At 42.2% G+C, this 12,740-nt stretch overlaps 1 protein-coding gene across 6 annotated transcripts in view; it reads right to left on the minus strand.

Annotated features, from left to right (window-relative positions):
- The window catches only part of ZNF280D (zinc finger protein 280D), a 50,032-nt gene extending 48,570 nt beyond the window's left edge, over window positions 1-1,462 (minus strand). For 3 of the 6 annotated variants that reach the window (XM_042039572.1, XM_042039571.1, XM_042039568.1), the window contains exon 1: window positions 383-613. The gene's annotated coding sequence lies outside the window, so the exon portion shown is untranslated. The other 3 variants (XM_042039570.1, XM_042039573.1, XM_042039569.1) reach the window with 3 other exon arrangements.
- Between the last annotated feature and the right edge of the window lie 11,278 nt (window positions 1,463-12,740).

Consider the following 12,740-nt stretch of genomic DNA (forward strand, 5'->3'; position numbering starts at 1 on the left):
AGTCCTGCACATGACATCTCCAACAATCCCACCATGTGTCTGAGAGCATTGACCAAACTCTTCTGAACTGTGTCAGGTTTGGTGCTGTAATCACTTCCCTAAGGAGGCTATTCCAGTGCCCAACCACTCTCTGGGTGAAGAATCTTTTTCCAATATCTAACCTAAATCTCCCCTGACACAACTTCAAACCATTCCCTTGGGTTCTGTCACTGGTCACCACAGAGAAGAGATCAGCGTCTGCCCCTCCTCTTCCCCTCATGAGGACTGCAATGAGGTCTCCCCTCAGTCTCCTCTTTTGAGGCTGAACAGACTAAGTGACCTCAGCCACGCCTCGTAAGACTATCATCTGTTACTCAAGTAATTTTCCCCCCCACTTTAATACCTGCATTTCAAATGCCCAGAGAAGTTATCTTATTTACAACACAGATGATACAATGGACGACTACACGTTGTATTTCTCAGATAACGTCCCATACAGGCACATAAATTTGCACCACATTATTTGATGAGGGTGTGCAATCCACAGCTCCACCGAGACTGGGAACAATTGGCTTTTAATCGAGGGCTGCATTTGTTTAGTAACGAAGAAACAATGACCAAGCTGAAACTGCACCTGAAAATTGTAAAAAACCAAAACATAAACCAACTTTCCTCAAACACAAACCTCACCAGCCAACGCTGCCCTCGGTGCCATGAGAAGGCACAAGCTCCGCCTAGGGAAGGGCAATATCGGCGGTGCCAGCCCGCCAGCAGCTCACGCCGCCGAGCCGCGGTGGTGCCAGGCCGTGGGAGCAGCGGAGTCCCGAGGGCAGCCGAGCAGCTGCCGCTTCAGCCTGACCGCCCTGCGTCCCGCCCCCCGCGCCGGGTGACCGCCGGCACTGGGCTCGGGTTGCGGGCTCGTGTTTGGGCGAGGCCCGCACGGCAGAACCGCAGCAAGCGGGGAGGAGGCCGAGCCAAGCCCCGCCGCCAGCACCGCTCTTGCTGTTAACGCCCGGGGCCCATAGAGAGCCCCGCGCGGCCAACGGCGGGAGGAGCGAGCCCTGCCCGGGCCGCCCTCGAGGGCAGAACCGGCCGGGGCCAGCGGGGCCCGCGGGCGGCTCGCGGGAGCCCTCACAGCGCGGGGGCCCCACTCGGGGACGCCAGGCCGCGCTCCGACCTAAGATGGCGCCGGTCTCGCCGGCGACAATCCCCCCGTGCCCGTCCCCGCCGAGCGCGGCTCCCGCCGCCCAGGGAGCGCGGCAGGGCGGGCCGGGGGCACGGAGCGGGCTGACCTTACCGTGCTGCGCGTCCGTAGGGGCCGCGGCGTGGCCGCCGCTCCCTGCCGCTCGGGTCGGCGGGGGATGGGGCAGCGCCGGCTGAGGCGCCTCACTCACCTCGCCGGGGCGCGGCGCCACCTCAGCAGCAGCAGCAGCGCCGCCGCCGCCGCCGGGGGAGCGCGGGCAGGAGGCGGGGGCGGCCGCGGCCCCGCGCGCTGCCTGACGGGAACCGCGGGTCGGAGACATCGCGGCGCCCGCGATCGGGGCGGGGCCGGGGCGGGGCGGGGCCGGCGCCATGTGCTGGGCCTCACACCCCGGGACGGCACCGCCGTCGTGTGTCGGGCTTTACACCCCGGTACCCGTCATATGCCGGGCCTCACACCGTGCTCTAGCACCGCCACCATGCGCAGGTTCTCATATCCCCAGTACCAGGAACTGCTGCTGGTTTTGGGCCTCAGGCCACGGGCCAGGCCTCATGCCCAGCAGTCCCAGCCCAGTCTTGCGCTGGCTGCTCACCACTTTGGTGAGGGCACACAGGGCCACTGCCATGCTATTAGGGAAACCAGCCAGTATCAAGAGAGGCTGAAGACTGAATGGATCGAGAGCAGCCCTGCCAGGAAGGACTTGGGAGTGCAAGTGGATTCAAGGCTTGACATGAGCTGTCAATGTCAGACAATGTCAGAAAGCCAAACATGGCCTGGGCTGCATCCAAAGCAGTGTGGGCAGCATGGGAGGGAGGAGATTCTTCCCCTCCACTGTGGTGAGGCCCCACCTCAAGTACTGCATCTATTTCTGGAGTCCCAAGCACAGGAAGGACATAGACCTGTTGGAGCAAGTCCAGAGAAGGCCACCAAGTTGATCAGAGGTAGAGACCTCTTCTATGAGGAAAGGCTTGAGAGAATTGGGATTGTTCAGCCTGGAAAAACAAGGTTTCAGAGTAACCTAATTGCAACCTTTCAGTACCTGAAGGGAATTTATGGGAAAGATGGAGCAAAACTATTTACCACAAGCATGTAGTGGCAGGGCAAGGGGGAATGGGTTCAAAATGAAAGAGAGTAGGTTTGGATTAGATATTAGGAAAAAATTCTTTACTGTGAGGGTGGTGAGGCCCTGGAATGGGTTGCTCAGGGAAGTTCTGGCTGTCCCATCCCTGGACATGTTCAAGGCCAGGTTGGATGGGGCTCTGAGCAACTTCGTGTTATTGAACATGTCCCTGCTCACAGCAGGGGAGTTGGAACTAGATGATCTTTAAGGTCCCTTCCAACCCAAACCATTCTGAGATCGTATGCTCCACCACCCAGGAACCACTCTGGCTGTCACATTTGCACCACTTGAGCTGGGATCAAAGCCCCTTGGTAGCTGCACCTCCCACACACACAGACCACATTTCCTTACCAGCTCGGCCATAGGTCTCACATAGCAATCTCTCAGACATCCCGATCCTTTCCTGATCCTTAAAATAATTTAATCATGGTGTAGAAACTGAATAATAAAATAGCAGCTCGAGCTGGGTGCCTCTCAGGAGGGCCCTCTGGGTTTTTATACCCTCACAGTCTAAGGGCACAAAAGTCGGGGGGTCGTTGGTTCCTGCCGCGTCGGCCAGGCCGCAGGTCCCCGGGCCATTTGTTGGGCAAAGGCTCGGCAGTTCATGGCTTCTTGCCGGAGCTCTCCTGCCCGCCCAGAGCTGAGCCTGCAGCTCCAACTGCAGCTGTCCCCGGAGCTGCCAGCCCTGAACGGGTTCCTCAAAAACGCGGCCCGGTCCCGGACGGGCCCCAGGGCCCAGCACGGTTCCCCTTAGCGGGGCCCCCGGCGCAGACCCCGCCCGCTGAGCTGGCGGTGCCGCCGCGGGGCAGCCCGGGGGGCCGGTCAGGCCTTTCCCCCGAGCGGCAGCACCAGGAACTTCCCACAGCCCTGTGGCCGAACAAAGCCAGGGACAGCTGTGCCCAGAGTTAACATCCAATACCGACAGCGGAGAATATAGCACACAGCGTGCTGCTGCAGTCAGCGGAGCAGCATAGATACTAAACGCTGTTCAGACTGAAGGTTCGTTGTGCACCTACCTGTGTTCTCATATACCCGCTGGGTTAAATATCAATCAAATACATGATCAACTGTTCTAAAGCTTTATTGAGTAAAACATTCCCATTATTTTCAGTGGGATGTCACAGAACTGCTGGACACAGCCTTACCTCGGCAATGGAGCCACAGTCGCTGGAGAAAACAGCCCTGGAGCACAGCACCTCCAAGAGCTGCGGTTTCACTCGCCTCGGAATTTGCATATGAAAATCTCTGAATCGAAAGGTGACTAAGAAATGCAGTTTTTCTCAAGCCTTTTTGTCTATAGTGCGGTCTCCCCCTGGCCGCCAACTAAGAATGCTCCTGAGTTTGAATTTGTTTTTTTTTCCAGTTTTGCTGTCCATTCTACACTAATTAAAAAACAAAACCCAACAAAACAAAGAAGAAACAAAACCAAAACCCAACCAAACAAAAAACCCCAAACCAACCAAGCAACCAACGAACCAACTAACAAAAAAAACCCAAACAAAAAACAAACTCCCACAACAACAACAACAACCAAAAAAAACAAAAACAAACCAACAAAAACCACAAAACCCATACACCAAAAAAACCTCCAAAACCACAAAACCCAAACATCAAAAAACCCCAAAACCAAAAAACCCAAAACCAACCAAACAACAAAACCCACCACCAAAGTATGATCCTTTAGTAAAATATGAAAATATTTCTGGTCATTTTTAAAGATAAATAATAGAAAAGAACTTAAACATATGTAATCTATATCTCAACTTCTTCAGCCCATACTTCTCACAACTGATTGTTGTATTATCTACCATAACTGCCTTCAGAAATACACAGTTTAGTTAGTGTAAATTCTCTCTCAAATACAGGTATTTTTTCAGATGAATAAGTGAAGTGTCCAACCCTGTGTGAATTTAAGCTCTAAAATTTGAGTACTGTGTTTAGCCTGGAAAATATTCTATTCATTTTAAATAATATCTTTAGCCTTGAGATGCTTCCAGAGTAGTTTGGAACCTTAGAGAAGTGAAGAAAAAAACCCGTTAGTAATTAAATAATTGCTGCTTAGTGATTATGCCATTAAATCATTTTGTTATTGCAGTTTAGTAGTTAAACAATTACTAAATTGTGCCCTTCTGCCAAAGAAGGAAGAAAAAAGTGAGAAATAAATATCCTTAGTATTTGACAGAAAATGGAGCAAAAGGTGGGAACCAGAGAGTGGAACTTATTCTAAGCAGTAGTCCGTTTACATGAAACATGTATTTTCAACTACTAATCTACCTACTGAGAAATCATTGCAGGTGTTTATGTTCCTTCTAAAGCAAGATAAACACAAAGAGAATATTAAGATTACAAAGTAAAACATTGAAAAATTCTGAAATAACAAAACGAATATCAACTCTGCACATTTTTGTAATTAAGTTTGTGCATTCCAGTGGTGCACAATTGCATACTGTCTGTTCTGCAAAGCCCTAAGTCCTTGGACAAATTGGTTTGAGTGTCATGTTTTCACACCATTCCACAGAGGTATGGGAGCAAACCAGAGTTTATGAAGTGAGAATTAATATGCATTCATAACTCTAAAACACAAATTAATAAAGCATAGTAAGTAGTCCCCATAATTACAAAAAAAAACCCCCAAAAAAACAGGGAAAACTGCAAACATATGATACACTCTAAAGAAAAACTTAGCAGAAGCTGATAGAACAATTGTATTTCATGCAGTTAGGCAGCATGCATGCACTGTTGACTATAGCAGTACAGCAAAGCTTGAAAGTTAACTAGTCTGAATTACTTCATCTGTTATTACTGTCTATTGGCCTGGGACTCACTTGCTAAAGAGACGTTCCTTCGCCTCTAGAGGTATTGACAGCAATCTCTCATCAGTTTCTGGGTTTTGTCTTAAAAAGCACAATCTATGCCAGAGAAATCGACTGATTGCTGTATCCCTCAATGGTCCAAACTGCTTCTATTGCTTGTTGCAGGTTAAAAGAACTGGGGAAAACACTACTAAACTATAGTGACAAATACACCTAATGATGATTCTTTTATTACTATTTTTATTTTAAACTCTGCTAAACTCCATGTTGTGTCTGGTCACTATTTGAATGTTATCTGGGAATCAGAGGGCAATTGTCTCGTCCTGATTTTGTATGTCAGTAAAAAACCTGATTTTTTATGTCAGTAGCAGAGTGGGGAGGTCTTGCTCATTAGCACTGAAGTTTGGGTTTGTTTAATATTGTTTGTTATTCTTTGAGGCTCTAGACACAGCAAGTACCAACCTGCATGACATTGCAACTGTAGCTGCTGCCAAAGCTTCATTAGAATAGATATGTTCAGATGGGAAGACTGTAACTATGAATGCACAAACGGATACTAAATGAACATCTGCAACACAAACACTATTCAACACATGTATGGTTTACTCATATATTCCATAAGGTACACTTGTAAAATTGATTGCATTTAGTCTGCTGTGGCTTGTTCTTACAGTATCATAGCTTCAGGAATTTGGCACAAGTATAAACACTAAGGAGTGATCTAATCTGTTTATAACATTATTTTGTAATGCTTGTTAGGCACATGTAACATGTTTATAGTGTCCTTTTTGAGACAATATGAAAGTACGCAACCCTGAAGAAAGCGTAAGCTTCCAGTCTTTAAAAGTATGCTTCTGTAAATGAGGAGAAAAACACCAACCCAAACCATAAATTACCTTTTTAAACGCTTCCAACATATCATTATGCAGAATAATAATAAAAAATTAGCATCTAGGAGAGGCAGTGTCTCATCAGCGTGTATGTATTTCTCCTGTCAACATTACCCTAACTCACCAGATGAAAACACAGTCTAAACTGCTTGAAGTTACAAGAAGTGTTTGAATTGGATGAGCTGTATCAGAGTGAAAATGGCTACAGAGCTACGAATCCAGTTTTTTCATTGGGAAGCAAAAGAAAAATCTTTCTTAAACTTTTTTTTTCCCGACAGTTTTTCATGGTAACTTCAGGTTGAAAGAAGTTCAGTAGATTAACATAAAGAAATAAGACTTGAGATAATTTAGTTTTTATTTAAGAAATTGGTCTTGGAAAAATGATACTATGTACATCCATTTATTGCAACTGCTCACCCAGTTCTCAGAGCAGAGACACAGGGCATACACTGTGTCTATTGGATTTTTATCGTTCCCGTTTGAAGAAATTCAATCCAAAATGTCTACTGCTGTGTGTAATCCACGTAGTAAAGAAAATCCAAGCAAACAGCTATTTGGTTTAGCCTCTGCATCCACTTCACTCAGTTAAGTAATTCAGTAGTAAAGAACATTGTTCCACTGAGTTGATGCCAGACTTTGTTATATTGGCAGAAGCCTTAAATAGCATGAAAGGTGACATAACACCAACTCAACAAATGACCTGGAGACCCGTGTTGAAAAATTACACTACTGGGTAAAGTTTACAGTCACATTTACTGCTTTTAAAAAAAAGTGAGTAATATATATCTATTGGAGCAGTTGTCTTATTGACAGCAGTTGTCATACTGACAACAGCTATACTGCAAGAAGCCTACTGCTAGATTGGTTTGCCTCTCTCACAAGCCTTGTCAGAGAAAGAAAGATACGTTATTTTACCAAGATAGATATTGTAGTTCATTAAAATATGGTGAACAGATATCCAACAGCATGTGCCCTTGTTAACAGGAAGTGAAAATTTATTCTGTGATGCTTCCTTTTGTTGTGATTTGTAAAAATTAATTACCTCATGCAAAATATTAACCATTGCTCATATAGGATCCCACAAGCAAACCACATTCATTTGAGCAGACAAAAGAGGATAATTCCGGAAAAGAAGAGAGAAGAGAAGAGAAGAGAAGAGAAGAGAAGAGAAGAGAAGAGAAGAGAAGAGAAGAGAGAAGAGAAGAGAAGAAGACAACTCCAAAAGAGTGAGTTAAAACATTGTAGAAGTACAATGTTCCAATGCACCTTTTAAACTATTGCAGATAGTACTGGAAGTGATAAATGATATTTCTACTTTGAAATCATAAAATAACTCACATTACCTCTCAATGAGTTGCTATTGGGAAGATATTAAAAATACCTGAAGAATAAACATAAAAACACATTACTAAGCTTCTAAGCAGAATTTTCTCATCATCCAAAACCCCAAAACTTAGAATAGGCAATAAAGAAAGAAAATCTGTTAAATGTAATATTCCTTTAGCACAATATTGTTCAAAATTTCTGCTGAGGTATCAGCAACTCTGGACCAATCACTTTCTCCTTAAAGTGACACACTGTTACATTGTTAAATTTCTTTATATTCTTTAATCATGTGTTTGCTTCGCAGTTTCTGTTCAGAAAATTAGAACTGAAACTAATTTCTTGGCATTATCATAATGTCTTAAAACTTATCCATGAATTCTGAGAAAATCTGTGCCAATAACTGATTTTTATTTATCAGATTGGCTGCCAAACTGAAAGGAAAGAAAATATTAGGATAACAAAGCAGAAAACAACGGGGATTGCTGTTTTGTCCGGTAGCCAATCAGTTACAGTCCGTAAGGGGAGACATCTTACTTTTCGTAGGCTCAACACTTCCCACAGGTCTGATATAACCAGAGTTTTGCAGGATATTTGGGGTGCTCTTCTCTGATTTAGCTGTTCCACTTTAAGAATGTTAAATGTCTGTCTGAACAGGGATTAAAAGTCTAGCATGCCCCACCTCCCCAGCTCCTGGTTTACGTATCAGACTTGAGTCATTCTGACTCAGTGAACACTTACATGAAACAAAACAAGGAGGTTTATTCCAAAATCCCTACTAAAAATCTCCTCAAACAGGCACAGGTCTTCTCTGTCTAGTGCCTTCTCCCACATGAATGCATTAGTGACTGGACTTTTGGATGAAAGGCAGTATCACTTCCAGTTTCCTTTTCTTGCCTATGAATCTAGCCAGTTGTGTCCTGGGGTTTTGCATTCACACTGCTTTATGAAGTTTAGGAACCAGCAAAAGAAAGTATTGCCCTCTTAAATATTCTGCTTATTTCATGTGACTACTGTATCATTGCCTTTCTTTGAACAGCTTTTTTTGCCAGGTTCTACTGAGAACAGTCTCTAGAAGATAAACATTTTTTCAGTTTTAGAAAGTTCCCCCATAGCACATGAATGATAACTTTAAAATCGTAGAAGTATATATTTTTAAAAACCTTATTTAAAAAAAAAAAAGACTGTGCTGTTTTGTTTGGGTTTTTTTTTGTCGTAAGTTTTGTGATCCACTGACTGCTATTTATAAAGCTGTCCAACAGGCCTCATATCTACACAGCTATTTCCTTTTTGCTTCAGTATTCAGAAGTCAACTTGTTTACTCCATGGTCCCTTCTCTTGGGCATGTAGTGTTCTTAGGAGAAGTTTTTTGTACTCTTCAAGAAAAGCTACAAAACAAAGTTGTGAGCAGCAACTCTAAAACAGAGTTGATATTATCAGGGCTCTCCGTCATCTCCAGATTCTTGAATATTTGGTCCTTGACTAAAATTTAGCCAGTTTATAGTTCTCTTGCCAAATTACAAAGCAGAATACATGCATCCTACCTGGACCACATGTGTCTGACAGCCTGGAGTGGTTTGTACTTCAATCAAAATGTGAAATGCATCTGAATGTCATGGTGATGCATGCCTGGTTGGTGTCAATATTGACTCAGCTCTGAAGAAGACAAGGCAGTCATTTGCTGGGGAATATCTCAGGTGTTCTAAACAGCTTGATGGAAAATCATACTTGTCATGTAGAAGCATGGAGAAAGAGTCAAAAATTCATGTAAAGAATATAATTTCTTATTTATTCCTGTACCTTTGAACAGTAGAAGTAACATGATATTAAATTTGGTAGGCTTGTCTACAAAAAATTATTTTTTTAAAATGTCATTTCTAAAAGATTAAACTTTTATTTGGCTTCTTAGAGGTATTTGGCCCAGTTTACTAAGGAAAGCAGATTTTTGCAACCATAGCACACATGCCCTGTTAATAGGTTTTGAGCACATAGACTGATTTGAGACAATTTTGATAGAAGAGTAGATACTCCTTTAAAATAATACAGAGCTTCAAATTTTTGTAAAAGAAAATACCCAGGGTGAGACTTAGAATGAAGAGATGCTCATTCTCTCCAGGAGAGGTCTGAGAAATGCTACAGCTGTGGCTTCCTTCAGCTTGCAAGCAAGAATCACAATTCATTGTGATTCTCACAGACCTGAGTTCATAAAGGGAAAGCACCGTTATATCCCAGTAACTCCTGAGCTCTGAGGCTGCGGATGGCACATGAGCAATCAGAGTCTGAGTTGGCTCCCAAAGAAGAGCTAAAGTCCAAGTGACACTCTGTGTGTCATTCTATCACCTCTAACATTTCTTAGCTGTTTTTCACAAACAGAACTATATTGCTGAATATCTGTGTATTACTTTTCTTAGTCCTACAAGTATTCTTAAAATAATGATAGTCTTAAGTCTTAAACTAGAACTTACAGCTCTTTTTATGCAGCGTACGTAAGAGGGAAAGAAGACCATTTCTGTGCTAACCTTACTTCTAGTTCAGTATCTTTGCTCTGTTTCCTCTATCTCAACACTCCATGCTGCTCTATTTCCGCTCAATATACCCTATTATTATCCCTGTTTCCAGGGTTGCATAAATGCATAAAATGAGTAAAAATATCCTTTAATTTCTCACTTCAACTTCTGTGTCTGGCTGGCCAATATAACTTTTCAGCCCAGCTACAGTAAAGGTAATAGCTGTGTGTTGTAGACCCACATAATGGGCTGGTAGCAATAGAGGCCAACACGTCATCAGAGCAATAAAAGACTGTAGAGCTAAATCTTAAACAGTAGAGTTATAGGACAACAAAGTTTGACAGATGCTTGTTTGATCTCTGAGTGAGGATTCATGGAGAGAAACTGGAATTTGATAAGACATTGCAATTGATAGTATTACATAGGCACTAGCTGAAAATTCTTGGGTCTGAGGACAACAGAAATGCCATTCTGGTGTTAAAACAGCTAAAGATTAACTTTACATTATATGAACAAGCAGCATTAAATCACAACAATGCAATGGCAATAAAATCCATTCTGACAAAAAAATACAGATGAACAGAAGCAGCACAGAATTCTTTAAGGGATCTTGATCATAACAGTCTGCATCACACAGATTTCTAGCAAATGTTTTTTATGTGCCTGCAGCAGACATTTGCAGGGTGATTTCCTTAATTATGCTACTATATTAGTACAAATCTGTGTGAATTAGAAGGTTTTTTTTCTAGACCTTAAATACCTGGCAACACACTGAAGCCCTAAACAATTTGTGGTTTGCAGATAATTTCGTTGTCACAAACAAAAAGATGTCAGACTAGTAGTTTTCTCTAGTGTCCCACTTCTAGGGTATGGGTTCCTTGGGAAGCATTAACAATGAATCAGTCAACTGCTCTGTTTAGACAGGTAGAGTACAGGTATTAACCTTCTACAATAAACAAGATACCTATGTGAATCTGACAATTTTAAAAAACTGCATTTTGGCGTGTTTTCTAAACTACTGTAAACACTGTGCATATCCTTTACTATAAGCCAGAATTACCCACCAGATCTGCCAGTCCCCAGAATCAGTGTTTCAAAAGGCCAATGTACAAGTCAGTGAAAAACAGCTCATCATTTTGGTGGTTCAAGATAGGGTAATATTTTACTTTTCAGGAAAGAGAAGTATTAGATCTCAAGAAGAATATCAAGAAGTGGTATATATGAAGCAATGGTACTTAACCTTCTGTTCAGAGCTGTTATTCTAGAGAAGACTCATTGGCATTGACAGAAAGTTAATTTTTAAATAAAATAATTTTTTTGGAATTTAACCAAGTGGAGTTCACTTACAGATTTAACATCACACCTTGCTTCTATCTATATATACTGTGTGGACTAAAGCTGCAACTTTCAGACAAAATGCCAATACCCTGACAAAATATATTAAAAAATGTGCCTGTGAAAAATTGGGCATTAATTATAACTGTCTCTAGTGGCTTAAGACTGCTCTTGTTGTTCAGTAACAAAGTGCTCACTTGGGGAACTTGTGTTATTATTTTAGAGCAGTTTTTCAGATGAGTTTTCTATTTCAACAGCTAATTGAAAACGATTTGCAGGAGCAGCCGCATTCATTCACATTGTTAACCACCTAATGATCTATAATAGGGGAAGAGATACTGTTTCCGTGGAATCATACAGTCATCTAATTCTTCTAAGGTACTTTCAATTTGATATTATTTTGGAGAGGAATGAAATGTATCCACATGATAAACTTATCATTTTAAACATCCACCCCCAGATATTCTTGTGTCCATTAACACAACATAGCTTCCTCACCATATAAAAATACAATATTGTGCTGATTTGCATAAAAATTATTTAATTTTACTAATTTCTACTGTAGGTTATTAAAATAAAATGTTTCTAAGTTAGAAAGGTTTCTGCAGTGTCTTTACCCAGGTATTTATTGTTTTGGTTCCATTTCTTATGAATTTTAGAAAATACCAAGGAAAGGGCAACAGATACCATAAATTAAAATCCTGTCTGAAGAGGAGTTAAACAACTAAATTAAGCAACTAGAAATTAGGCAGGTGCAGAGTAGCAATAATTGTGATGACATCAGTTTTAAGTTATGCTTTTCTTCTATGGTCTATCCCATACAGATATAGGACACAGCATCTTCAGAATTTTTTCATAGCAAAAAACCAACCCAAATTTATTTGGTACTCTTTCTGCCTAACTACTTTTTCTCTTTTCATCAGTCATTAAGAAGTCAATCATCCAAATGCAGCATATTGCAACCTAATTCCATTTTCTAATTCCCGGTAGTTGAAATCAGTGCTAAGAACACCCTGCACATGATCTCCATGTTTTTATGAAAAGCCAGATCTTAATTAGACTTCATGCTCACCCTTTGAAAAAATACATTAATTCATTCACCATTTTCAAGGAAACCACCTCTCCAATGCACATATTGTGCTTGATTTCTGATTACTCTTGTTGGACTTTTTAATAAGGTATAGTGAGAAAGTGGACATTATGAGAATTTTAAGGAATAGTCTGAAGTAAGTCTTCTTTTTGACTAGTGGAAAAAATTGCTATCCTGTCTGTCACCTGGACACAATCTCAACATGAGGCTGAAGTGAGGAGGAAGGGCTTCATTCAATGAGGAAAAAAGCTTTAAAAAATGCCTTTGATTTACTTTATATCTGCAGTAGTCAAGACCCAGATGGCGAGATGGCTGAATAAATGGAAACTTGGGCACAGGAGATAGTCTGGTCTGTGGCAGAGCCTCACAGAAGTGAGAGAAGACCCATGAGAGATGAAAATCAGCTTTTGCTTCAGCAGACCCAGGTGGACTGCTGTGACTTACAGTGCCACGAAGGCAGTAGGAACCAGTGACTGCCACTG

This window comes from Corvus kubaryi, unplaced genomic scaffold (genome assembly GCF_017639235.1).
Source record: "Corvus kubaryi isolate FWS band 111438036 unplaced genomic scaffold, C.kubaryi_AGA036_p1.0 37394, whole genome shotgun sequence".
Lineage (NCBI taxonomy): Eukaryota > Metazoa > Chordata > Aves > Passeriformes > Corvidae > Corvus > Corvus kubaryi.